General features: G+C 41.2%; 1 protein-coding gene across 40 annotated transcripts in view; it reads right to left on the bottom strand.

The window, feature by feature from the left end:
• Window positions 1-27,788, bottom strand: part of DLG2 (discs large MAGUK scaffold protein 2) — a 2,369,976-nt gene that overhangs the window by 228,464 nt on the left and 2,113,724 nt on the right. The window contains exon 1 of one of the 40 annotated variants that reach the window (XM_060403934.1): window positions 278-27,788. This exon is cut by the window's right edge and continues 23,197 nt beyond it. The exons of the other annotated variants lie outside the window; for them this stretch is intronic. The gene's annotated coding sequence lies outside the window, so the exon portion shown is untranslated. The remainder of the gene's footprint in view (window positions 1-277) is intronic. 40 annotated transcript variants of the gene reach the window in all.

Raw genomic sequence — 27,788 nt, 5'->3', positions numbered from 1 at the left:
TTCTTTTCAAAGCTCACCCAACAAATGAAACTGACAGAATGAAACCTGAGAAACTTTAGCAACCAAAGAAAGCAGCCTTCCAAGGATCAAGGTGAATAATTGATTTGTCGGCTTTTGTTTCATCTTTTAAGCTATTTTGCTCATTAAACAGAACTGTGGAATTTGTCAGAAGCCCAAACACTGACACACACTTCTGACAGCAAGTGCATATTTCAAACTACAGATTCATTTGCCAAGCTCATTCAACAACGATTAGCTGCAAAGCCGAGGAACTTACCGAGCACAAAATTATTGGAACAAAGCAGGGAGGAGGCAGGAGGCACCAAAGGCAGCTTCTCCGTCTCGGTGGTGCCAGGTTCTCCTGTCTGCCGTCCAGTTCACACTTGCCTTTATAACTAAGACTCCGGCAGAACTCACAGGCGAAACCTGATGAATTATAAAACAGCCCCTCCTAGACTCTCATATTTTACATCACAGGGGGTGACCACGCAGCATCCTCTCTCCCTGGGTACATATATTTCCTTGTAACTCATCCTGATAAATACATCAGCCTTAGAAGCAGTGACAGTAATTGGTGTTTGGGATGTACCAGCATGAACCAATAAGATGCTTTCCCACCATCCGCACCGCACCCCCATCCTCCACTCGAGTTCCCCCACACCTAGTTAAGGTGGATCCACCCAACCCAGTGGGGGTAGGCAACCATGGCAAAATGTGGAGGAAAGCCCGTGAGTCTCTGATGCCTACACGACAAGGTATAGTACTCAGGTTCAATTCTCATAACAGTTCCGTAAAGACCAGCATTCATATCTGCACAGCCCATCACAGCACACCAAACACTTCGCTCTCCCTGAGAGAAGGGCTTTGCAGAACCCCTCAGCAACAAGGAGAGTTCAGGAGAGCCACAGTGTAAATGAGCCAATGGAGAAGTTAAGTGACTCTGTCCAGTGCTCCTAGAAATGGACGCTGTAAGAGGCCCTAGAGGTTCGGGAGTTCAGGCTGCCCGCTGCGCAGATGAGGAGTCCGTAAGGAAGACAGAGTGACTTGCGAGGGCCACACAGTTTCCAAGTACGATTCCAGCCTGACCCCAAACCCAGGTCTTCTTATGTCAAAACAGTGTCTTTCTAGCCTACCGTGCTACCTCTAGAGCAAAGAAGCCCTGAAAATGGGGAGAAGGGCAGAAATCAGAAACAGTCCCATTGATTGGCCAAAAATCATTAACAGGCAGGCAGCACAGAGGAGCAGTATCTGGCTGTTTCCTCACTGACAAGGTCAGTATAACCTCTCTAGGTTCACTGAGTATCAACACCAGAAATCATGTTTTTGATAATAATAGCTATTATCGAGCACTTCTCATATGCCAGGCAGTTAGTTTTAGTGCTCAGGCTCATTTAATCTTTATTTAATCTTAAAAACATTTCTGTGAGGTAGGTATTATCAGGAACAACATATTTCAGGTGAAAAAAAACTGAGATTCAGAGAGGTTAACACATCTGAGTAGGATACCAGCTGCTAAGTGACAGGGCTGGAATCGACTCTAGGCAACCTGGTTCCAGAGCCCATGCTCTTAAACATATCCTCCCATCCCAAGTAGTGTTTCACATTCAACTGTAGGGGCAGATGGGCATGCGAGCAGGCTTACTTACTACGGCCTTTAGTAGAAATTACAGAAAGAGCATAGGTTTAGGGACCCAAGAGCCTTATGCTTAAACCGTAGCTTTGTCACTGATTTATATCATCATGGGTTGCTTTATCTGTAAAAATGGATATGCTAATGTTTACCTTGCATGATTAAATACATCGAGAAAATATAGTGCCTGAAAAAATAAACAACAAACAAACAAACAAAACAATCAAAAAGAAGAAAATGCAGTGCCTGGTTATAATGCATACTCCCCAAATTACTGGCTATTATTCTTACCACACTTCTTGTTGGAAAATGGATTTCTGTCTCATTTCTCTTTAAACCGTCTTTTCCCATGTAAACTATTTTCCAAGGAGTATTCTGGTAAGAGGGCTTCTGTGATACCTCAGAAGGTAAAGAATCCACTTCCAATGCAGGACATTTTGGTTAAATCCCTGGATCAGGAAGATCCTGTGAGAAGAGAATGACTACCCACTCCAGTGTTCTTGACTGAAGAATCTCATGGACAGAGGATCCTGGCAGGCTACAGTCCATGGGGTCGCAAAGAGTCGGACACAACCGAACAACTAAGCGTGCACACACACACATATTCTGTTAAGACTGAATCTGCCAGCCTGTGAAAAAGTGGAAACGACACCAGACAGATCTATCACTCAGACTGAAGAGTGTCCCGAGGAATATGGGGGCTTTCTGCCTGAGTGGCAGGCCCGGGGCCCTGTTCTGGGCTACCTGTTCATCTCCCTGGCTTCTCCACTTCACTTCCGCCGTTAGTCAGATGAACTCACCAGCCCAGGAAAGCACACGTAACAGCACGTTGGATATCCACAGTGAGACCACCTTGGCTCCCTCTACCCGCTTCAAACAAGCACCTGCCGCATAACAACAGAGGAATTTTGCACATGGCTCTACGTCTACTGCCATTAGGTCAAGCCATGCCAAGCAATAAAACGGTACTGTCTCTAAAGCTCCACTGCAAACTCCTGTCCTAACTTAGTATAAGCCACAATTTGGTCACCTGCCAGGTCCCAACCTTTGTGAGCTTATCCATATAAGAGATTACTATCTCCAAGGCATGCAATCAACGTTCCCTGAGGGACATCAGTGTTAGCCCTCTGTGGGACAAGGGGATGCTATAATCTTCCAGGCTATTCAGGTATAAATATGAGAGATTTCCTTAGCTCTGTGTTTCTAAAGAGTGTCTGAGTAGCCAACTTAATTTACTAATGTATGCACCATTGTCTCTGTTTTATCCTCTAAGCATATTACTAGAGGATATGGAATACAAGTAGATGAGGTGCCCACTCTTCTCATGACCATAATACTGGACACTGTAGGATCAGAGGTATGCAACATAATCAGGAGCTCAGGGAAGAGGGACCTGAATTTCTAAACAGGTATAAACACCATGTGTAGTAAAGAATAAATGGTAACTATAATTATAAGATAAAGGGTTACTTCAAATATTATTATGTGGGAAGACTCTTGAGAATCCCTTGGACTGAAAGCAGAACAAACCAGTCAATCCTAGAAGAAATCAACCTTAAACATGCATTGGAAGGACTGATATTGAAGCTGAAGCTCCAATACTCTGGCCACCTGATGCCAAGAGCTGACTCATTGGAAAAGACCCTGATGCTGGGAAAGACTGAAGGCAGGAGGAGAAGGGGTAACAGAGGATGAGATGGTTGGATGGCATCACCCACTCGATGGACAGGAGTTTGAGCAAGTTCTGGGAGGTGGTGAAGGTCAGGGAAGCCTGGAGTGCTGCAGTCCATGGGGTCGCAAAGAGCTGGACACGACTGAGTGGCTGAACAACAACAACAATCTACGTATGGCCTGATACGGCTTGCTCTACTCTAAATCTTTCCATTATTTTCAGCTTCTGGTCTACCATGATCCCCCCAAATCCCATCTAGAACCATTCTCCCCCTGCTGCCTGGCTATTCAACCATTATGACACATCCATGAAAAATCACTAGAGATGAGTTTTCATACAGTTTTTAAATTATAACACATTGTTCTTTCCCTTGTCAGTTCAGTCGCTCAGTCGTGTCCGACTCTTTGCAACCCCGTGAACCGCAGCATGCCAGGCCTCCCTGTCTATCACTAACTCTCAGAGTTTACCCAAACTCATGTCCATTGAGCTGGTGATGCCATCTAACCATCTCATCCTCTGTCATCCCCTTCTCCTCCTGCCTTCAATCTTTCCCAACACCAGGGTCTTTTCAAATGAGTCAGCTCTTCGCATCAGGTGGCCAAAACCTCATAACACATATTCTATCATAACCCACCCCATGCCACCAATTTCTCCCAGACATAATGAACTGTATGGTGCCTGCAAGCTGTGCCAGTACTTGTGCATATCAGTGACGATGCTATTTATTGACACATTATGTGCTGGTGATGGGTTAAACTTTACTTGCATCTCTCATTCAACCTCATAACATTTTGAAGTGAGCTGTACTATTATCTCTAATTTGTAGATGAGGACTTGGTGATTGGAGAGGTTACATGACTTGATAATAAACGGCACAGTCAGAATAATGACTGAAGTCTAAGACTGCAGAGTCCACTCTCTTAGCTATTATATCCACTGCTCCTAAGAGATTGAGAGAACACAGAACATAAAATAGAAGTGTCTGTTCCCAGCGTTTTTACATCTTCATATCCCGTTCTCTCCTTAACTTACTTCACTCCAGTTTCACCTTCACCATTCCACCAGAGTTGCTTTTATTAAGGTAAATAATGACACGCTCACCAACAGAAGCAATGGCCAGAGTTTACTTGATGCACAGCCCTTTGACACCGTGACTCATATCTTCCTTGAGTGACCCACTTTTTAAACTTGGTTCCTGAGACCTCCATGGTTTCCCTCCCACCTCCTTAATCCATCCTTCTCAGTCTCCTCTGCTGAGTCTGTCTCCACTTCCTGATCTTTCAATTCTCTTGTGTCCCATGGCTCATCATTAATCTCTCTTGGTGCACTCACTCCCTAGGCCACAACTTCCAGTACTGAGGCTTAAGTAATGCCATCGATGGATTAAAAACTACCACATGTAGATCTCTAGGCCTGGTCTGTGCCCTGAATGCTAGACCTTCATATCCAGCGCACCCCACATCAGAGCATCTCCACTTGACTAACAGGCTTTCATATTCAAAGTGTCCAAAACTAAACCTGTGGGTCCCACCCCCTCCCATATTTACTGTACTCCTAATGCGTACCATTTTTTAAGATGGCAAAATCATTCACCAAGTTGCTCTGGTTAAAAACCCGGGAGTCATTCTTAGTTCTTTTAAAATAAATCTTTATATCCCACATCTTATTCATCAGCAAATGCTGTTAATTCTGTGTTCAAAATATATCCCAGATCTTTTCTTCATCCTTACTTCTGCTCTGTAGCCTTCACCACTATTATCTCTCACATGGATCTATGCCATTACCTCCTAATTGTTTGTTTTGCTTTGACTATGGCCTTGCTACAAATCATTGTCTACACAGCAAGTAGATTCTCCTAAAACAAAATTCAGACTCCAGCACTCCTGATGCAGCTCCCTTCTGTGGCTCCCCTTTCAACTAGGATGATAAATTTCTTAAAAAAACAAACAATCCTTACGGCCCCTGGTACTTTACTATATCTTTAATGTATTCAGCCTCTCCTGAATGACTCTGACAAACAACAGTTCTATGAGTTTGGTTTGTGGTATGGGTTAACTTGTATTCCCCACCACAAACTCATAGGTTGAAGTCTTAACTCCCCACCCCGCACCCAATACCTCAGAATGTGACCTTATTTATAAACAGAATTGTCTCAGATGTAATTAGTTAAGAAGTCAAACTGGAATAGGGGGGCTCCCTCATCCAATGGGACTTACTGGTATCCTCATAAAAGGGAGAGACCCACTTCCTAGAGTAATGGAAATAAACAAAAGTAAACAAGTGGGACCTGATTAAACTTAAAAGCTTTTGCACAGCAAAGAAAACTATAAGCAAGGTGAAAAGACAACCCTCAGAATGAGAGAAAATAATAGTAAATGAAACAACTGACAAAGGATTAATTTTCAAAATATACAAGCAACTCATACAACTCAATACCAGAAAAACAAACAACCCAATCAAAACGTGGGGAAAAGACCTAAACAGACATTTCTCCAAAAAAGACATACAGATGGCTAACAAACACATGAAAAGATGCTCAACATTGCTCATTATTAGAAAAATGCAAATTAAAACTACAATGAGATATCACCTTACACCAGTCAGAATGGCCATCATCAAAAAGTCTACAAACAATAAATGCTGGAGAGGGTATAGAGAAAAGGGAACACTCTTGCACTGTTGGTGGGAATGTAAATTGATACAGCCACTGTGGAAGATGGTATGGAGATTCCTTTAAAAACTAGGAATAAAACCACCATATGACCTAGCAATTCCACTCTTAGGCATATACCCTGAGGAAACTGGAGTTGAAAAAGACATGTGTCCCACTGTTCACTGCAGCACTATTTACAATAGCTAGGGCATGGAAGCAACATAGATGCCCATCAACAGATGAATGGGTTAAGAAGTTGTGGTAAATATACATAATGGAATACTACTCAGCCATAAAAAGGAACGCATTTGAGTCAGTCCTAATGAGGAATGAACCTATTGAACCTAGTCCTAATGAACCTAGAACCTATTATACAGAATGAAGTGAGTCAGAAAGAGAAAGATAAACATCGTATTCTAATGCACATATATGGATCTAGAAAAATGATTCTGAAGAATTTATTTATAGGGCAGCAATGGAGAGACAGACATGGAGAACAGATTTATGGACATGGGGAGGGGCGAGGAGAGGGTGAGATGTATGGAAAGAGTAACATGGAAACTTACATTACCATATGTAAAATAGAGAGCCAACGGGAATTTGCTGTGTGACTCAGGAAACTCAAACAGGGGCTCTGTATTAGCCTAGAGGGGTGGGAAGGGGAGGGAGATGGGAGGGAGGTTAAAAAGAAAGGGTATATATATACACCTGTGGCTGATTCATGTTGAGGTTTGACAGAAAACAAAATTCTGTAAAGCAATTATCCTTCAATAAAAAATTTTTTTAAATGGGGAAACTGGGACACAGATAGGCAAAGAGGAAAAATGGAGGCCAAAAGACTAGGAACTACCAGAAGCTAGGAGACAGCACTGACAGTAGCATGCAGTGATTTTTCATCAAGCTAAAATGACCTTCCTTTATTATGAGATTATGCCTTTTCTACTCTGTTTTTTCTTATTGTTTTTTCTATTAAGTTGTCTTTTTATTTCTGGCTTCCCTGATAGCTCAGTTGGTAAAGAATCCACCTGTAATGCGGGAGACCCCAGTTTGATTCCTGGGTGGGGAAGATCCCCTGGAGAAGGGATAGGCTACCCACTCCAATATTCTTGGGCTTCCCTTGTGGCTCAGCTGGTAAAGAATCTGCCTGCAATGCGGGAGAGCTCGGTTCGATCGCTGGGTTGGAAAGATCCCCTGGAGAAGGGAAAGGCTATCCACTCCAGTATTCTGGCCAGGAGAATTCCATGGACAGTCCATGGGTGGCAAAGAGTCGGACACAACTGAGCGACTTTCATTTTCACTTTTGACAATGAGAATAGATAGTGTGGTTTTTTGTCTTATTTCATAATATACTTTCTTTCTGGCAAGATAAAAAGTTGGTAATTCTGTTGGCCTATAAAAGTTTGTCCTGAAGCATTTCTGGTCTATGAAATGTGAAAATCTGGCAACAACTGTATGAATGCTCTCCTTTTTCATCAAGCAAGAAAACCCATCATGGGGGCTTCCCTGGTGGTTCAGTGGTAAAGAATCTGCCTACCAGTGCAGGAGAAGACACGGGTTTGATCCCTGGTCTGGGAAGATCCCACATGCCGTGGAGCAACTAAACTCGTGTGCCACAAGTACTGAGCCTGTTCTCTGGAGCTGGGGAGCCACGACTGCTGAGGCCTGGAAGCCCTAGAGCCTGTGGTTTACGAGAAAAGCCACTGCAAGGAGAAGGCTGTGCACTGCAATGAGAGAGTACCCCCCTGCTCACCACAACTACAGAAAAGCCTGCGCAGCAAGGAAGACCCAGCACAACCAAAAATAAATAGATAAATAAAACGAGTTCTTAAATTAAAAAAAGAAAACTCATCATATATAGCCATATTTGGTGGTGGGAAGACGAAAGCTTTTCTCTCAATCAGCTGACAAGGCCCCTCCCTGCTCATACATAAATTGCCTGTGCTAATAAACTCATATTATTATCAACAAATTAATTTGGTATAATCCTATGTGACAAATTTGTATGAGAATTTAACAATATTCAGTCGTAACTGAATTCCGCAAAATTCAGACTTTTTCTTAGTCTTTCCCTCTCCTTCTTTCTTGGTGGAGATTTTCTATGTCACTAAATTCTTGACTTGTTTTTGACTTGATCCCTTTTCTTCTGGGCTCAGGACCTGTGGATTGGTGCAAACATCTGAGGATTAAATGAAATCATCTCGGTTAAATACCCGGAATATCGCCAAAGCCCTTAGTAAATGCTAGTTCCCTTCAAAGAAAGAAGCAAAGCTTTAAGCATTCAGGAGGGAAATGGCTTGTGGACCAAAGGAGATTTAGAGCAACTGAATGACTTGGCAAGATGAGCCAACCTGAAGAGTGTTAATGAACACTATATTTTTGTTGAGTTTCCAGTGATCATAAGATAGTTTATAGAAATTGTGGGCTTATTTATATATGTGCCCACACATAAACACATAGAGAGAAACTGGACTATACTGATAAACCATATACATCACTAATATAAATTTGATTGGTGTGTGTATCCCCTCCAGAAAAAGAAACTCAGAAGGAAAAAGCTATAAATATAAAAGTTTGCTTTCTGTCTTATCATTATCTAGTCCCCTATAATCCACTGTTTTGCTCTAAACTGGGAAACCTTAATAAAGACAAACTTCACCCCCTCTGTTTGCCAAAGTTGTCTCAGACTGCAAATTAGTGATGGAGGAATTTCTTCATTTCATGAATATTCATGGAAAGTCTGTTATATCTCAGGCACCTATTGCCATGTTGGATGGCAGGAGGTCAATACAATTAAGGTCGGATTTCTTGTCCCCTAAGAAGCTTTCCCAGGTGGCTCAGTGGTAAAGAATCTGCCTACTAATGCAGAAGACGCAAGAGATGCAGTTTCGATCCCTGAGTTGGGAAAATCCCCTGAGGAGGAAATGGCAATCCACTCCAGTATTCTTGGACAGAGGAAATTCCATGGACAAAGGAGACTGACGGGCTACAGTCCATGGGATCACAAAGAGTCAGACACGACTAAGCAACTGAGCACATACAAAGAACCTTTCAGGCCAGGGAGTAACGAGCAGATAACAAGTAACTACAGAGCTGCATAGCATATTTTATAAGGATTCATTACGGTGCTATGGATATCTAGAAAACGGCATCTCATCTAGTCTGGGAGGTGAAGTCAAGAAAGCTTCCTGGAGGAGGTTATATCTCAGCTGAGTCTAGATGGATGACTAGGAGATAGCTAATTAAGAAGATTTCTAATCAGAGTGAGAAGCAAGTGATGTGCAGAGGTCAAGGGATAAGGGGTTGATCATGGTTCTCTGGTGGAGTGGAATTTTATCCATTTATCACTCAAAAAACTAAGTACACATGATGGAAAAAATACTAACTTCAGAGTTTAGGAATACCAGAGAATTATTATTCCTTTTTCATGAACTTCTTCAGTGCAGTGAAGGTTGAAGTGGTGAATGTCATGCTTCTAGTTAGACAGTCCTGATTCATTCAAGCTGACCTTTACAAGTTGCTTATCTTCTCTGAACTGAACTTGGTCCCTCATCTATAAAATGGAGATAAATGTACTTATCATACAGCTGTTGCAAAACTCTGAAAATTTAAAATGTGACATATCTTGTTTCCCACCTGCCACAAAGTAGACACCAGAATAACTGTTAATTCACATCCTAAAACAGTTGCCTCATTCTGAATAAGAACCTACATCACTCATACCAACTCTTGTTTACCACCAGGTTATACTTATTTATTTTTCTTCTTAATCAGTTTTCTCAAACCTTTGACAGTCAACGTCATCATCTAAAGAAAATATGAGCACACCTTCCATTATCTGAATATTTATATATTTGTAGGATGTACAACCATGCTGGGACTTTCTGGCGGCGCAGTGGTAAAGAAGCCGATGCAGGAGACGCAGGAGCTTGGGTTTGATCCCTGGGTCAGGAGAATTCCCTGGAGGAGGAAATAGCAACCCACTCCAGTATTCTTGCCTGGAGAATTCCATGGACAGAGGAATCTGGTGGGCTACAGTCCATGGAATCGCAAAGAGTTGGATGTGACTGACTGACTAAGCACGCGCAACCATTTTACTATGGCATAGCATGTACATTATAAATCCTAAACCAAATCAGAATTTAAAGGCTGATTGAACAGCTAATGTAAAGAGAAAGGTTATCATCTTACAAACCCTTAGGATGCATATATTCGCTTTGGAGAATACTATGAGCTCTTAGACAGGAAAATCAGTTTCGTCAGTTCAGTCACTCAGTCGTGTCCGACTCTTTGCGACCCCATGGACTGCAGTATGGTCCTCCACCGTCAGGCTTCCCTGACCATCACCAACTCCTGGAGCTTACTCAAACTCATGTCCATCGAGTTGGTGATGCCATCCAACCATCTCATCCTCTGTCGTCCCCTTCTCCTCCTGCCTTCAATCTTTCCCAGGATCAGGGTCTTTTCCAATGAGTCAGTTCTTCGCATCAGGTGGCCAAAGTATTGCAGTTTCAGCTTCAGCATCAGTACTTCCAATGAATATTCAGTACTGATTTCCCTTAGCATTGACAGGTTGCATCTCCTTGCAGTCCAAGGGACTCTCAACAGTGTTCTCCAACACCACAGTTCAAAAGCATCAATTCTTCAGTGCTCAATCCATACGTGACTACTGGAAAAACCATAGCTTTGGCTAGATGGACCCTTGTTGGTAAAGTAATGTCTCTGCTTTTTAATATGCTGTCTAGGTTGCTCATAGTTTTTATTCCAAGGAGCAAGCGTCTTTTAATTTCATGGCTACAGTCACCATTTGCAGTGATTTTGGAGCCCCCCAAAATAAAGTCTGTCACTGCTTCCATTGTTTCCCCATCTATTTGTTATGAAGTGATGGACCAGATGCCTTGACCTTAGTTTTCTGAATGTTGAGTTTTAAGCCAACTTTTTCACTCTCTTACACTTTCATCAAGAGGCTCTTTAGTTCTTCTTCACTTTCCGGCATAAGGGTGGTGTCATCTGCATATCTGAGGTTATTGATATTTCTCCCAGCAATCTTGATTCCAGTTTGTGCTTCATCCAACCCAGCATTTCTCATGATGTACTCCGCATATAAGTTAAATAAGCAGGGTGACAATATACAGCCTTGATGCAGTCCTTTCCCAATTTGGAACCAGTCAGTTGTTCCATGTCCAGTTCTGACTGTTGCTTCTTGATCTGCATACAGATTTCTCAAGAGGCAGATAAGGTGGTCTGGTATTCCCATCTCTTTCAGAATTTCCCACAGTTTATTGTGATCCACACAGTCAAAGGCTTTGGCACAGTCAATAAAGCAAAAGTAGATGTTTTCCTGGAACTCTCTTGCCTTTTTGATGATCCAGCAGATGTTGGCAATCTGATCTCTAGTTCCTCTGCGTTTTCTAAATCCAGCTTGAACATCTGGAAGTTCACAGTTCACATACTGTTGAAGGCTGACTTGGAGAATTTTGAGCATTACTTTGCTAGAGTATGAGATGAGTGCAATTGTGTGGTAGTTTGAGCATCCTTGGCATTACCTTTCTTTGGGACTGGAATGAAAGCTGACCTTTTCCAGTTCTGTGGACACTGCTAAGTTTTCCAAATTTGCTGGCATATTGAGTGCAGCACTTTCACAGCATCATCTTTTAGGATTTGAAACAGCTCAGCTGGAATTCCATCACTTCCACTAGCTTTGTTCGTAGTGATGCCTTCTAAGGCCCACTTGACTTCACATTCCAGGATGTCTGGCTCTAGGTGAGTAATTACACCATCGTGATTATCTGGGTCATGAAGCTCTTTTTTGTACAGTTCTTCTGTGTATTCTTACCACCTCTTCTTAATATCTTCTGCTTCTGTTAGGTCCATACCATTTCTGTCCTTTATCGAGCCCATCTTTGCATGAAATGCTCCCTTGGTAGCTCTAATTTTCTTGAAGAGATCTCTAGTCTTTCCCATTCTATTGTTTTCCTCTATTTCTTTGCATTGATCACTGAGGAAGGCTTGCTTATCTCTCCTTGCTATTTTTTGGAACTCTGCATTCAAATGGGCATATCTTTCCTTTTCTCCTTTGCCTTTAGCTTCTCTTCTTTTCTCAGCTATTTGTAAGGCCTCCTCAGATAACCATTTTGCCTTTTGTATTTCTTTTTCTTGGAGATGGTCTTGATCACTGCCTTCTGTACAAAGTCAGGTCAGGAGACCTAAACTCATTTATTCACATAGCACCTAGCAGCACAGACCAGGTATAGTCAGTGGTTTGTATCTGCAGGTTCCATGTCCATGATTCAACTGATGGTGGATGGAAAATAATTGAAGAAAAAAAACCAAACCAAAACAAAAAAGTTCCAGAAATTTCCAAAATACAAGATTAAAAATCATCACACCAGGAACTATTTACATGGCATTTACAATTATTTAGACAGCATTTACATTGTATTAGGCATTACAAGCAATCTAGAGATGCTTTAAAGTGTATGGGAAGATGTGCCTAGGTTACATGCAAATACCATGTCATTTTATATAAACGACTTGAGTATCCTCGAATTTTGACATCCACAGAAGTCCTGAACCCAATCCTTCAATCAAGCAACACTTATACTGAATAATGTGTACAAACTGAAGAGAAAAGGCTGGGATATTAGGGAAAAATTACAAGACTGGCTGGCCTCAAAATGTCACTACCCCAAACCAGTTTTTATAGTTTTAATTTTAATATATATTGTAATAATAATAAAAGCTTAATATAGTAGAAATCTTAAGTAATCAATATGCAACTGTCTCCCTTTCCAAATGTCTGTGGCAAGTAGTTTATATTTTTTAATATTTTTATTGAAGTATAGCTGATAACATCTTTCTTTTTCAGAGAGAAAACAGAAGTAATAATAACCATTTGCTAGGTATTTACAAGGGCAGACACTGTGCTAATCACTTTACATGCTCTTTCTTATTTGGTCCTTGTAGTAATCACAGCACCACACTGCATCTCTCTAAAGGACATTGAACATATTTTAGCATTTGTTAGGGGCCTAAAAATCTAGGCCTGTGAACCAAATCTGGCCCACTGTCTGACTGTGTAAAATATATAAGCCAAGAAGGATTTTTACATTTTTAATTGGTTGAAAAAAAATCAAAGGAAGAAAAAATGCTTTGTGGCACATGAAAATTATATGATATTCAAATTTCAGTGCCCATAAATGAAGTTTTATTGGAACCTATCCACATATCCATTTGTTTATGTATTACGTATGGCTGCTTTTCCATGAGAACAGCAGACTTGATTAGTTGCAGTAGAGACTAAATGGCCTATAAAACTTAAAATATTTATTGTCTGGCCCTTTGCATGTGTACAATCTGCTGACCCCTAGTGTATGTGAATGGAGCCCCCTGGAATTATGTAAGTTATGGCTTGTGTGGTTGTAAGCCATTGTCCAACTTACACTCCTGGGAGAAGGCAATGGCAACCCACTCCAGTACTCTTGCCTAGAAAATCCCATGGATGAAGGAGCCTGATAGGCTGCAGTCCATGGGGTCGCTGAGAGTCAGGCACAACTGAGCGACTCCACTTTCACTTTTCACTTTCGTGCACTGGTGAAGGAGATGGCAACCCACTCCAGTGTTCTTGCCTGGAGAATCCCAGGGACGGGGGAGCCTGGTGGGCTGCCGTCTATGGCGTCACACAGAGTTGGACACTACTGAAGCAACTTAGCAGCAGCAACTTACACTCCTAAATGGAAATGAGGCTCAGAAAGATTAAGTCACTTGTCCATGCTACTAGGAAATGGTAGAACCTGAGGCTTTTAGGGCAAATTTTTAAGACTGAAATGTGCCTCTGATTTCACCTAGAGTTCAGACTCTTTTTTTCTGAAGGTCTCTTCTGGCTACAAGACATAAGCTACTGCCAGTACCACCTCCCCACTGCCTCCCTGGTCTTCTTGTGCCAATTTTAGTATCTTTATGGCTAAAAACAGGGTAGAGAGGAGAACAGGTCAATGGAACAAAAGCACAATTTACTCCTTCCTAACTACCTCCGTGAATCTCTCAAAGCCACACTTGGCCTCTGAGTCTGAGACTTTGAGCTGAAAGTGATGAAAAGGACATGTGATGGAACGCTGGAAACCTCATTACTGGCTCTTTGCCTACAGAAACTCAGCCAGCTTATCTTCTTTCCCAAGGAACTTCAAACTTACACTGGCTCCGCTGGTTCTTTCCAGGTGCCTGTAAAAAGCTGTTCTGCCCGTATGAGATCAGAAGTTGATTGACCAGAATCTGCATACATCTTTCTATCCTGGAGAATACGTCCCTATTTCCTAACCCTCATTGTTAGAAATCCTCCAAGGATCTCAGCCACTCCCAGGTTATAATCTGGACACTATAAAACACCAAGTCATAATAATTTCTTCCCAAATAGTATCCTGGAGACCCAAATACATTAACATAATTTCTGCGGTTCCAATTACAGCCAGAATTCCACTTCTAAGCAAGAACAACTAACGCTGGCAAGGCATCAACTATGTAAAGTTGTGGGAACAGCTTCACGTAGGCTAATCTCATTCAATCCTCCCAGCAGATTCATTATTCCCACTTTATAGGTAAAGACACTAAGACTCAAGAGGAATTAAGCAGTGCATACTTTATATGCACCTGGTAAGTGGTAGGTCTGGGCTTCAAACCTTGAGCTCTCTAACTTCTTAAGTGCCTGTCACTTTAGTAAAAGAGCCCTCCAGGAAGAAGCTATGGTGGGTTTTGTTTTTGTTTTTGTCTTTTTGCATGATATTCATTGAAAAGCAAGCAAACAAATACCCGTACCATTCTCTTTCCCAAATCTTGGTGTAATTATTCTTTATAATGGGGACATAGCACAGTGTGATAGAGTTCAAGTGAGAGGCAGGGTTTAAATTTACTGACAAGTCATTTAAGCAACTTGATCCTTTGTAAATCTGTAAAATGGGAGTAAAAACTGGTCTACCTTGCACGATTGTTGGGAGGATTATATAAAGGAATATTAGCATTCCATTATATATGGAATGTTCAGAATAGGCAAATCCACCCAGAAAATAGATTGGTCATTGCCTAGGGTTGAAGCAGAGAGGGTTGTGGCAAAGGGGAGGGAGGCAGATGAAGGGAGTAACTGTTAATGGGGAGTGATTGTTACTGTGTATGGAGTTTTTGGTGGGGGCAGATAATGCAAATATTCTAAAATTGATGGTGGTCAGGGTTTCATGACTGTGAATATACGACAAACTGATGAATTATATACTTTAAATGGGTGAAAAACATAGTACATGAATTTTAAAATAATGTAGATAGAGTGCTTAGCACCATGCCTGGCACAAATTAAATACTTCATCAAGGTTAGTTTCGGTCATAATTGTTTTGAGGAAGAGATTGCTTGGTTCATCAAACTCATTTCCTCTTCTGGAGCACAAAACTAGACTCCACCCCAGAAATTAGGTGCAGCCATATGTCTGAGCTCTGGCCAAGGGAATGTGAGTGAGTTCTGGCCAATGAAATGGAATGGGCCTGGCCTATAACAACATTTCCCCAACAAGCCTTCAACTTCTGTTTCCCTCCCACCAGCTTGATGCAAATGAATCCTTTGACCTTGGAAGCCACATGTTGAAAATGGAGGGGCCATAGCATGGAAAAAGTCCCTGAATCACTGCCTAGAGGAGAGATAAGACAAGTTTTGAACTTTCCAAGAAAGAAACTGAACTTCTATTGTGTTTAAACCATTATTCATTTTAAGAGCTGACTGGAACAAGAACTTGTATTTTTGTAACTAATACATTATGGTTACGTGTATTCTTACAAACTGTCTGAAATAAACTGTGGACTGGCTGACCGTGATGGGTCTGGGGTCCTGAGGGTGTACAGGAAAAGCTGTCTGGCAAAAATATTCACTCCTTTTAACTATAAGACAGTCACTGGACAGTCTGGAGAGGGTATGTAGTTTCTAATTAGCCCTTTCCAACCTATGGAAGCTGAGTCCTTGTTCTGCCGGAGTCCCTTCATGAACAGCAGGCAACATGCAGCCAGCCCGTGAGCAGCGGCAGGGTATGGAGGAAACTCAGGCTGCCACTCGGCACTGCTTTCCTGCTCTCCTTTAGGGAGGGTATGTACCCCCACCCTCTTCTCCTTTGACAGAAGGGAGAACAATACAAATCAAAGATGGGATCCACATCAGATCATGTACCACCCCTGGGTTTTTGCTCATACCACTTCTGCTTATATCGCTTTTTAAAGCGGTATTTTTCACGCTTTAAATGTGAAACCCAGAGAGCTATTAGCTCTCCTGGGGAATAACACCAAAATATTTGATTGTTATTGTCCCTCATTCAGAAGACTCGCTGTCGGAAGGAAGAGCTCTGAGTCATGCCTTGGAAAAGGTGAACAGAGGATATGCAAGCCCAACCAAAGACAGCAGGGTAACGGGAGGACTCTCACTGAGGCGGGGGACCCTCACGTATATGAGCCCCTTCCCTCTGTCAGCTGGGGCCAACAGTGCCTTTCCAGACATGGTGAGGACCTGTGGCAATGAAAGATCTCATAAAACCAGGTGATGATTCCCAAGTATTTACTGTGAAGTCCTTTTACCCAGGGCTTCCCAGGTGGCTCAGCAGTAAAGAATCCGCCTGCAATCTGAGCCACGAGGCTCAGATTCAATCCCTGGATCAGCAAGATCCCCTGGAAAAGGAAATGGCAACCCACTCTAGTATTCTTACCTGGGAAATCCCTGGACAGAGGAGCCTGGTGGGCTACAGTCCATGGGGTCACAAGAGTTGGACACGACTTAGTGACCAAACCACCACCACGTTTTACGTAGCTTGTTTAATCCTCTCAGCAAGCTTTAACAAGCTTGTTACCTGAGTAAAAAGCTCCACTTGGGAGATAAGGAAACTGAGGCTCAGCGAGGCTGAAGCAGCATCCCCATGATTACCCAGGTGGTGAGCAGCAGAGCAAGACTCTAACAGGGACCTGACATGCCGAAAGCCCGCACCTCTAATCACCATACCTTTCCTGACTCTGAATAAATGAGATGTATTATCAAGGTGAATGGCTCTTTTACCGGAGAATCCAGGAGGCCCAAAGTCAAAAGGCTGATCTCTTTTTATGGCATAGACAGAACGCCTTCCAAGGCTGCTCATATTCATGCGTAAGAAGTGCCCAAGAGAATAATGATTTCCAAGGCTGCTTATATTCATACATAAGAAGTGCCCAAGAGAATAATGAACCAGATGGGAAAAGGAAGAACAAAGGCCATCGTCCTGGGACCCAGAGACTAGCCTGCCTCAACGTGATTCAAAAAGTTTTGCACAAACTCAGACTTCATAGATGTTGAATATCAGATCATCGCAGGTAGAAATGTGAACTTTCAGTTATAAAGCACGTCTTCTTGCTGAAAACAGGTTCCCTCCCCCAGCACAAACTCATAGAGGAAGATTTTTCTGTATTTTTCTCTGCTTCCTGTTCGCCAGGTGGTTTCTTTTTCCCTTCAACCTCACAGTCTCATTGTTTCTCTCATTTCTTCTTAGCGTGCTCTATTTAAACCAGATGGAGCAGTAGCATTCTGAAGCTAGTTCTGAAGCCCAGGGGACACACATCATAACTAAATAAATAAATAAATGAACAATTCAGCAATTGGTAAATCAGGCAGGAATGAGTTTAACAACTGAACTGGAAAAGTAGCTGAAAATCTACTCCTCGATGAAAGATGTGAATGTGACCCAAGTTCTCTTTGCTCAACAGGTAACCACACTGACTTCTTTCAGTGAATCAGGGGCGGGCGAGAGAGAGACAAAGAGAGAGAGCGCGCGTGCACAGCAGTGGGGAGGCAGTTACAGAGGGCTCCCCCAAAATATTCGGTGACCCTCTGGCCACTTTGTGTAACCAACAAGCTGATATTGTATCCCACAGATGCTGCGAAATATTCATTCACCACCTATACAAGAAAGACATTTTCAAGCACTACTTTTCTTTAAATATACTTCTCCTTCAAGTCTTACATAATTCAACTATCATTCCATGTGAGGCTTAATTTAAAGGAAACCATAAGTTGAGTTAATTCACTGTGAAGGGTTATGGAAGTTATATTTATTTTGGAGAGTCAGCAGCTGTGTAACGGGTGTCTATTATATGCCTAACCTACTGCTAGGTTCTGGGAACACAAACATGGTTAGGATCTAGTTTCTGTCCTTAAAAAGTCCACGGCCTTTCACAGAGAGAGAAGTGTTCAAAAAGTAAGTGAAAGGTGTGGTATAGGTATTAAGGTAGGAAGAAGTGCATCAAAGTGTTTAGTCATCAGCTCTAATGAGGGAGGGAGTGTGCGCGGGGAGGGGCGGAGGATGCAGACTACGGTTCTATAAAAGAGAGGCCCTGGTCTGGCCACCAAGAAGACCCCAGATGCTGCTGTCGACCGAGACAAGGTGAAACAGGGGTGGAGAAAGCAGGAAGAATAAGGGCAGCTGTGCACAGTGTCATGAAACAATTAAAGGTGAGGGTCACTGGAGACACTCGAGCCTGGATGGGAAACAGGATCTGAGGGAGAGAAAGAAGAGGCAGGCCTGGGGGTCCAGGAGGAGGCCTTGCTGCCCTGTGGATCACACGGAGGAGTGCAGACTCCAGATTTACACAACAGAGTAAGCATGATCCGATTTGCACTTTGGAAGATCACCGTGGCAACCATGTGGAGGACGAGCTGGAGGTGTGGAGGATGGCAACCAGAGAGAACAGTCAGGGCGAGAGAAGCATTCCAGGTGGGAGGGACAGGGCCCCATCGTAGGTAGTGGCAGTGGGGATGGAAAGAAAGGGAAAGAGGGCAGAAGTTAAGAAGGGAGAAATTTGGGCTGGAAAATAAAGCTGGATTCTAGTCACAGCTTCATAGCAATCTCTCCATGAGACCTTAGGCAAGTCCTTACTTTTCAGGACCCTGTTTCCCAATTTGTCAGGTGAGAGGGAGACATTTTATGGCTATAGGAGAAGGTGCCTTATTCACGTGTTTGTTGTTATTTACTCATTGGGTCAGTCAGGGAAGATACTCCTTGATTCAAATTGGGGGGTCTTGCTATTAAAAAGCAAAACGGTAGTATAGTAAATTCAACACACAAAAAATGAGATGAAGTCTGTAAGTATTTGCTGATCACAAAATAGGTACAAAATGTGTATCACCATGTGCTATAGCTAAGATGCAAATAGAAATGATGAAGACGGTCTCCCTCTTTGGGAAGAAAATGAAGCATCTTGTGATCAATTCAACAAATACTGACTGAATGCCTATGTGCAGAGTACTATGCCAAAACACAGAGGAATGACGCAGTCCCTAACATGGAACTCACAGTCACGAATCTAAGACAGATATTGCTATTAGACAACTGCAAAGCACCGTGAGAACCCAGAGAAAAGAGAATTTGTACTACGTCCATCTTTGATCTTTGTCACAGAAAACATAAGTACAAATGCCCTTTCCCATGATCTAAGATTTCTAATAGCTCCCTTCATGAAATCAGATGAAGCAAGAAGTCATTCACTTTAAATAAAGAAGACCTTTCCACAAGTGAGGTCTTATTTTAGGTGTTCTATAAGAGCAATAAGACACACTCTTTGCCCTCAAAGAAATGCAGATCAATGTACATAATATTTTGTATTACAGGAGGAGGAAGCAGAGAAAGTTGGATTCTACTCTTTCCATCAGGCAATCCAGAATGTCTTGAATAGCACCTAGCATATAGTAGATGCTTAGTAAATGTTCAACTAAAGTGAACAACATCAAATTTGTCACTTAAAGAAAATGAAGTTGACTTTGAACTAATAACATGTTTGACATTTAATTATCTAAAGAATTCACTTAGGAGAAATTACTTGTATGTAAGAAGTCACGAATAATTACTGAAACCACAGGCAACTGGTTTGTTGTAATACTAATTCAAACAGGTCTATTTTCCCAAGATCTTGGGAAGCAGACGGCATCTAATTTGCTTTAAGAGGCTTTGATTGACCACACTTGGTGGTTTTAGCCAGGATGAGTTGTTTTTGAAGCTCTCATAGGAGAAATTAACTCCCAGCTCTTTAAATAAAACAAGTGGTTTCTAAACATCTAATCTAGAAAGATCATACTTGGGAATGGTCTTATTTAGAAAGAAATGGCATACATTAGGAATATGGAAGGAGAGTTTCACCCGTAGCCTGGCTAAGAAAAGTTGGTGACTTGACAAATGAGATAACATACATAAAAAGCTTTGGAAAAATTAAAGGTGCTAACAATGCAGGTGGGATTAAAAAAGAACATGCACCACACTGTGATTTTTTTTTCCTAAACAGAGAGATCCAGAACACAGATCCAGCTGGCAAGAATTACGACATGTAATTTAAAATCTCTGACCAGTAAGAAATGATCCTAAAGGATCACAATAGGCTTGGTTCACGGACTCTGCACCCTCTTACAGATGCAGGGGTGGCCACCCCATTGTTGGCCACTGGGAAGAGAAAGCTGGGGTGAAACACAGCAATTTCACTGAAGGACTTCTGGCCACTTTTCGCTTTGTTGACATCTGTCTTCTGCCACTTACTCACTGTTAAGACCTTGGATAAGTCACTTGACTTAAAGCCACAATCCCCATCTGTAATTGAAAACCATAATGCCTATCTCATACAGTCGTTATAGGGAGTACATGAGATAATAGATGTAAACAGTGCCTGATATAAACAAGCGAGGTAACCTTTGGTAGTATTAGAGTTTTATATTATAGTTAAATGTTAGTATTATAATCAGAATTACTGAAAGGAAAATTTTCTTTCCAAAACTGGCTTAAAAACTTGTTTCAAATATTTCTGAGATTGAAATAAAATATATGGGTGATGAATCTGCAGAAATAAGAGTGGGTGTTTCATTTTAATATAATTGTAATGTACTGAAGAACATAGCAGAATCTCATGCCAATCACAAGCCCTTTCTCTTAGTAACATTACTTTGCGCATGAACCTGGATCTATGTACAGTGTCTTTTTAACTGTGTACTTAAATGTGCCATCTGGTAACACAGGTATCCTCTGAGTATTATTTAATGATATAGTACAAAGAACATTAGCCTGGAAGGACCCTGACTTGTATCTCACCTCTGTCATTCAATGACAATGTGAGCCCTAGAAAAACAAAAACCTTTCTAAATTACCACATCTGTAAAATAAAGATAATTATCATTTGCATGCTTTTTAAAGAATTACATGAGATCATCACCATCACTGCCATCATCATCACCATCATCTTCACTGAGTTTTCACTGGGCGCCAAGTTCTGGCAGCCTCTACTAAATTATCTCACCCTTACCTATGCTGCCTTCCAGAAGAGTGGTCTGCAGCCAAGAGTTCAGAACCAGCCAGATGGGAGCAGTTCAGTTGACAGGCAAGGGGCTGCTAAATGATTACCAAAAGTATCAGCAGCTCTAGCTGCTTTCGAGGATAGCCAGGTCTTTGACAGGTGGTCAGTGGGCTGCAGGCAGAGGTCTAGCAGAGCAAGGAAATGTACACAAGCATCAGACATTTTGGGATCTGAAGTCAAACCTCCAGTTTCCAAGGCTTTCTACAAACAACTACTCCCAAATATGTCGAGAACAGACGTGTGTGTGTGTTCACGTGTGTGTGTGTTAGTCGTTCAGTCATGTCAGACCCTTTGTGACCCCATGGACTGTAGCCCACCAGGCTTCACTTTCCATGGAATTCTCCAGGCAAGAATACCGGAATGGATTGCCATTCCCTTCCCCAAGAGCAAACATCTAAAGGGTCCCAATAAGGCAGACGTGGGCAGAGGGATAAGACCCCAAAGACATCACATTGCTCCACTCTGAACAGTACTCACAAGACTTGGAGCAGCGCCTTAGGGAGAAAACCTGAAAGGGAGCAGAAGCAGGGGGCTGGTGACCTGGGGAAGTGCTATGGCCTTTATTTGTCAAATGATCTTCAGCTTTCTGTGACCCTTGGGGTCAGAAGTAGGTGGCACAGAGGAATTCTATCTTTCCTTTGACTTTAAATTATTTAACCTTGTGGGCTCTGGTTTCAGGTTTAAAATGATATAATAAAATTATGGTACAATTTATACTGGGTTGTTATGTCCTTGTGAAAAAGAATAGAGACACTTTCTACGTACTGACATAAAAAGCTCTCCAAGAGCTTCCCTGGTGACTCAGCGGGAAAGAATCCACCTGCCAATGCAGGAGACATGGGTTGGATCCCTAATCAAGGAAGACCCCACACGCCATGGAGCAACCAAGCCTGCGCCACAACTTCTGAGCCTGTGCTCTAGAGCCTGAGAGCTCAACTGCTGAAGCCTGTGTGCCGAGAGCCCGCGCTCCACAACGCCAGAAGCCAACACAATGAGAGGCCCGCACGTGGCAACGAGAGAGTAGCCCCCACTCACTGAAGACCCAACATACCCCAAAGTAAAACTATTTTTAAAAAAGCTCTCCAAGACACATCAATAAGTTGAAAAAAAAAAAAGAATAGTGCATAAGAGAGTTTATAGGATGCTCCCTTTGGTGTGAAAGAAAGGGGGGAAAATAAAAAATATATTGTATGTAAGTGTGTGTGTGTATACATATATATGTATATATAGCTATATTTGTAAAGGAAACTCCAAAACAACACACAAAAAACTAAAAATAATGGTTAGCTACATCAGGTAGATGGGAAAAGGGAAGGAAAAAACTTTTCAACAAGTATTTTAGAAAAATCAAATATTTTAATTATTTTAAATAATAAAATGAAGCTAACATTAACATACATCTCATAATATTGTTTAAAAAATGGTGGCGATGTTAGTCACTCAGTCATATCTGACTTTGCGATCCCTTGGACTGTAGCCCACCAGGCTCTTTTGTCCATGAAATTCTCCAGGCAAGAATACTGGAGTGGGTTCCATTCCTTTCTCCATGGATGGTCCTGACCCAGGGATTGAACCTGGGTCTCCTGCATTGCAGGCAGATTCTTTCTGAACCAAACTCAAGTATTTAGAAAGCTTAGTGTGGAGCCTAACACACAGCAAGCATTAAATACACATTAGTGGGGATCATCATCTCCTTCTGAGAAAGTAGGCATCTCTCCCTGGACCTCTTCTTTCAGGTCAAGGGCCAAAAGAGTTGGAGACAAGTTGCAGGAGTCTGGTTATCAGGGCTTTCACTGGGGCTGAAGGAGCAGAAAGGCCCCAAAGACATGGTTTCCTCCTTGGTCATCCAGCCCTATTCCCCAGGGTTCAGGGCAAAAGGCCCACCCTGTAGCGATGGAGACTTTATCCAGAAATTATAACACAGTGGACTGAAGTATGGAAAGATACAACTCCAGCTCCAACACAGACTAGACTTGTCTGTGACTCTAAGGGTTGAAAGTGAAAGTACAGTCACTCAGTCATGTCTGACTCTTTGCAATCCCATGGTCTGTAACCCACCAGGCTCCTCTGTCCATGTGGATTTTCCAGGCAAGAATACTGGAGTGGGTTGTCATGCCCTTCTCCAGGGGATCCTTCCAACCCAGGGATTGAACCCAGATCTCCTGCATTGCAGGCAGATTCTTTACCATGTGAGCAACCAGGGAAGCCCAACTCTTAAGGGTTGGAAATTATTTAAAAGCAGCCATGCCTCAGAAAAAAACATGAGAAGAGATGAACAGATGTCAATGAAATGTCACTTTCTTCCCCTGTGTTGCTAAAAAAAAGTTTCATTGTCCTCAAAGCATACATCTCAGTGGATTAATTGGAAATGCCACAATGGAATGAGAATAATAAAAGTAAAGAAACTGGCTCTGAATAGAAAATAGATAATAGAAAATAGAAATTGGCTCTTTATACAGTCATAGAATTAATAATCTACATTTCTTTTATTCTATCTATACTGAAACAAGATTTAATAATCAGATACAAAATATAAGAAATTAACATGAATTGCAAGTATTCTGGTATTATAACCTAAACAATTGTTCTAGTATTACCTGTTTTACTTAAGAATCTGCTAAGTGGTTGACAAAATAAAGGCTCTAAATCTTAGTTATTTTAGGACTAAAACACATAGCATTTAGAACATAGAAAAATAAAATCTTGGGGAAACAGTACACAGCAAGGCCCTGGAGAAGGAAATGGCAACCCACTCCAGTACTCTTGCCTGGAAAATTCCATAGACTGAGGAGCCTGGTAGGCTACAATCCATGCGATTGCAAAGAGTCAGACATGACTGAGCGACTTCAGTTCAGTTTAAGGTGTCTTGATTTTGTTAGATGTTTCCTTTGAGTAGGTTCTACAAAAGGAGCAAGCAGGCAGGGTCTGGTGATGAGGCACTCCTTGTGAAGCTGCCATATTATCAGCTACGGTAGTTAAGAATTCCAGCTCAGAAAGCAGACATATTTGAGGACAAATCCTAATTCTATCAATCATTAGTCGAGTAACTTTAGGCAAGTTGAATTTGCCTAAAGTTGCTGAACTTCAATTTTCCCATCAGTAATATAAACACAACTTCTACCTTATAGGGATGTTTTGGGGATCAAAAGAGGTAGTGTATTTAAGATGCTAGGCACAGAGCCTGGCATTTAGTAGACAAGCAGATGTTTAGTAAATGTTAGCCCTTATCATTATCATCTATCTTTTCATTTATTCATCCATCCGCTATATTATTGACGAGGGGTTGTTTCAGGTCATGCTTTGGGTGAGGCAAAGGAAATTCAGGAAGAATAAGACCTATTCCCTGAACACAGGAAGTTCTCAGCCTAGCATGGGAAGATAAACAAAAGAAGGCACTATAGCGCAGGGAATATTATGATGGAAGTCAACAAACACCAGACAACTGAGGCATAAAAAGGAGACACCCCAAGGATGAGGAGGGGTCTTCATGGAGAAGTAGATGCTTGATGCAGAACTTAGGGCCTAAAGCATGTATACATACAAGCCATCTGGGACAAAGGCAACAGAAGGGCACAGACACTGGTAGGGAGGGGCAAGACAAAAAGGGTGAACAGGTCCCAGGGAATGAATAAGCCAGGCTGAGATAAGGTCAGAGAGGGCCAGAAGGCTCATCACCATCACATAGGGCTGAGTATACAAAAAACTTTCTGTAATTGTGTGTGTTTGACAATTCTTCTTTAATTAGAAGTTGAGAGATAGTCAGCATTGCCCTGCCAGGGGAGTGTCTCAAGACTGCTCCATATTATTATGTGGAGAAGATAATTTTGTACTACCTTTGCCAACCTTAGAATTTATCTGCTCAATGAGTATCTTGCCTGATCTTGCCAGGAACTTATTTCTCTTTGCAAAGTTAGTGTTGGCTTGAGATAAGAACTTGTCAGCAAATCCCCCTCCCCCACTTTTATTTTGCTTACAGATCTTCTCTTAAAAGGTAGTTTACTTCAGTACAAAAGGATTTAACAGTGTCAGTACTGGTTAAAAATACATATATTTTTTGAAAGGGGATATTGTGAAATGGAGGGGATCGAGACACACATAATTTCAAATATCTTCTGCAACTTAAAAGATGATATAAAGTTGCAAATTTTTTTTAACCTTTGTGAATCTCTATTTCTTTATCTATAGAGGTGGAATTCGACCCATCTCATGGCATAGAATAATTAATGCCAAATATCTACTACCAAGTTTGACACAGCTCTGCAGATGGTGGCTATCATTACTGCCTAATAAAAGTAAAGTAGGTGATTTGGACAGCAGCCTTGAAAGAGAGAAATCTGAGTCTGTCAGGGCAGAAGGATCCAGATGTGGGTGGAGGTAGAGGAAGCCAGGTCAACTTGCACTTCTAAACTGTGCCATGCTCTGGCTGAGCAGCACTCAGGGAAAGTGCTACTTCCTGTGTGTTGGACAGAGCTTGGAAACACTCTGATCTCTCTCTCTCTCTTTCTTGGTACAATGAAGCTCCTTAGCTAGGCTGAGCTTCATGGACCCATAAAGGTTAATCAAAGTATTTTGTTTTAAAAGTTTTCAAGCTACTTCAGGTCTCTAGAGCTGAAGCAGTAACAAGAGTTAACAGATGAGGCTTGTTAAATACAAGCAATTTTTCTGTAGCCCATACAAATGTATATACTTAGGACAATATGTGATGGAAAGAGAGCAAATGCACTCTGTCAGTAAGAAATTGCAGCTCTTCCCAAATGCACTATAAATGATAACGTAATGATACATTTAATCCAGACCCCGGTAGGGAAAATACATTATCCTCTATGGTACATTGGTGATGTTCAAGCATTTCACAGAGAGAACTGAAGTGTCAAGCCTGAGCAAAACCATATGCTCTTACCTTTAATCTCGTATCTTTAACTAGTAAAACTTACTACCTCTGTAGCTTATAAATCTGTTTATAATGAAAATCACTTATATGGATGTACTGTAAAGGAATCTCTCTTAACAACACATCACAGAATTCTCATAATCTGGATCCTGTAAACCTGATGAAAACAAATAGTGAGGAAACAAAATGGTACTTTTTAAACTTAAGCATCTGAACTGCAATATTTAATGAATCATAGATATGAAAATCTGAGAAAAAAATTAGATTCCAAATAATCTGTCATTTTTATGTCAACTATCTTGAAAAGCCGTGATTTTTAGAGTGACAAATGTTACCATCCAACATAAATGACCCATAACAAACTAATCTAAAACTTATCATGATAATATTACTTTGATAGTAGAAAATCAGAAAAAACCTAAAAGTTTAATAACGGCAAATTGGGCTAAAGCAATAGTATCAATTCCATATAATAGAATCCTAAATCTCTTTAAAATTCACTTTTACCAAAAAAAATGAAAACCTAGTTCACGTTCATGCATTGGAGAAGGAAATGGCAACCCACTCCAGTGTTCTTGCCTTGAGAATCCCAGGGATGGGGGAGCCTGGTGGGCTGCCATCTATAGGGTTGCCCAGAGTTGGACATGACTGAAGCGACTTAGCAGCAGCAGCAAAGACATGAAAGGATCATAAAACAAAGTAAATTTTAAAAGAGCATTATCATCTTAATATATATATGTGGTTCCAATTTCATAGAATAGAGGAAAAAGAACTGTAAAGATCCAAAACAAAGTCAGTACGTGTTATTTTCTGGGTTTTTTTCTAATTTATTGTTACAATAAGAAAATCTCAATAATAAAAAAAGAAAATCCCAATAAAAATTATTTTAAAACATTTAATTTTCTAAGTAAAACTTTGGTGAGCAGTGGAGGTGGAACGTATCTGAAAGCATGAAATATTTTGCTGACATTTAAAATATTTGTAACATGTCAAATAACATTATTAAATACTTATCTAAAATGCATTAGAATGAACCAGGATAGGAAGGTTTACATATACTATAACCCACCCTATATACTTCATGGACAGAAATACGACTGAAATAAAATGAGCAAAAATGTCAAATGGTACTGTCTATGAAGAGCAGAAATTATAATTTATTTTTGTCCTTTTTTCAAACTTCTGTATCTACCAAATTTTTAACGAAAAACAAGTAGTGATTAGAACCAGAAAAGTTACTTTTTAAAAAAACATCATAATTAGCAGAAAAAATTAACCTAATCTTAAAATCACATACTAAGTTATGCAAACCAAACTTCTGATCCTCTGACTCCAAACCTGCATTACTTTCCATACTTCTAACATTTAAAAACAGTATGTAAATCTAAGGGGAAAATGTCTATATCGATTTAAATAAGGTAGAAACAATCAGTTTCTACTTAATTCCATTGCTAGTTTTTTTAAGTGCATCATTAAAGGACCTACAAGTCCCCTGGTAACTAATTCTCTTTATGAAAACAAAACAAAAAGCCTAAAACACAGACTCAAAACCATATAATGGCTTATTTTA

The sequence above is a fragment of the Ovis aries genome, chromosome 21 (assembly GCF_016772045.2).
Source record: "Ovis aries strain OAR_USU_Benz2616 breed Rambouillet chromosome 21, ARS-UI_Ramb_v3.0, whole genome shotgun sequence".
Lineage (NCBI taxonomy): Eukaryota > Metazoa > Chordata > Mammalia > Artiodactyla > Bovidae > Ovis > Ovis aries.
Note: the sequence above shows the minus strand (reverse complement) of the source record. Positions and strands in the feature narration are given on the sequence as shown.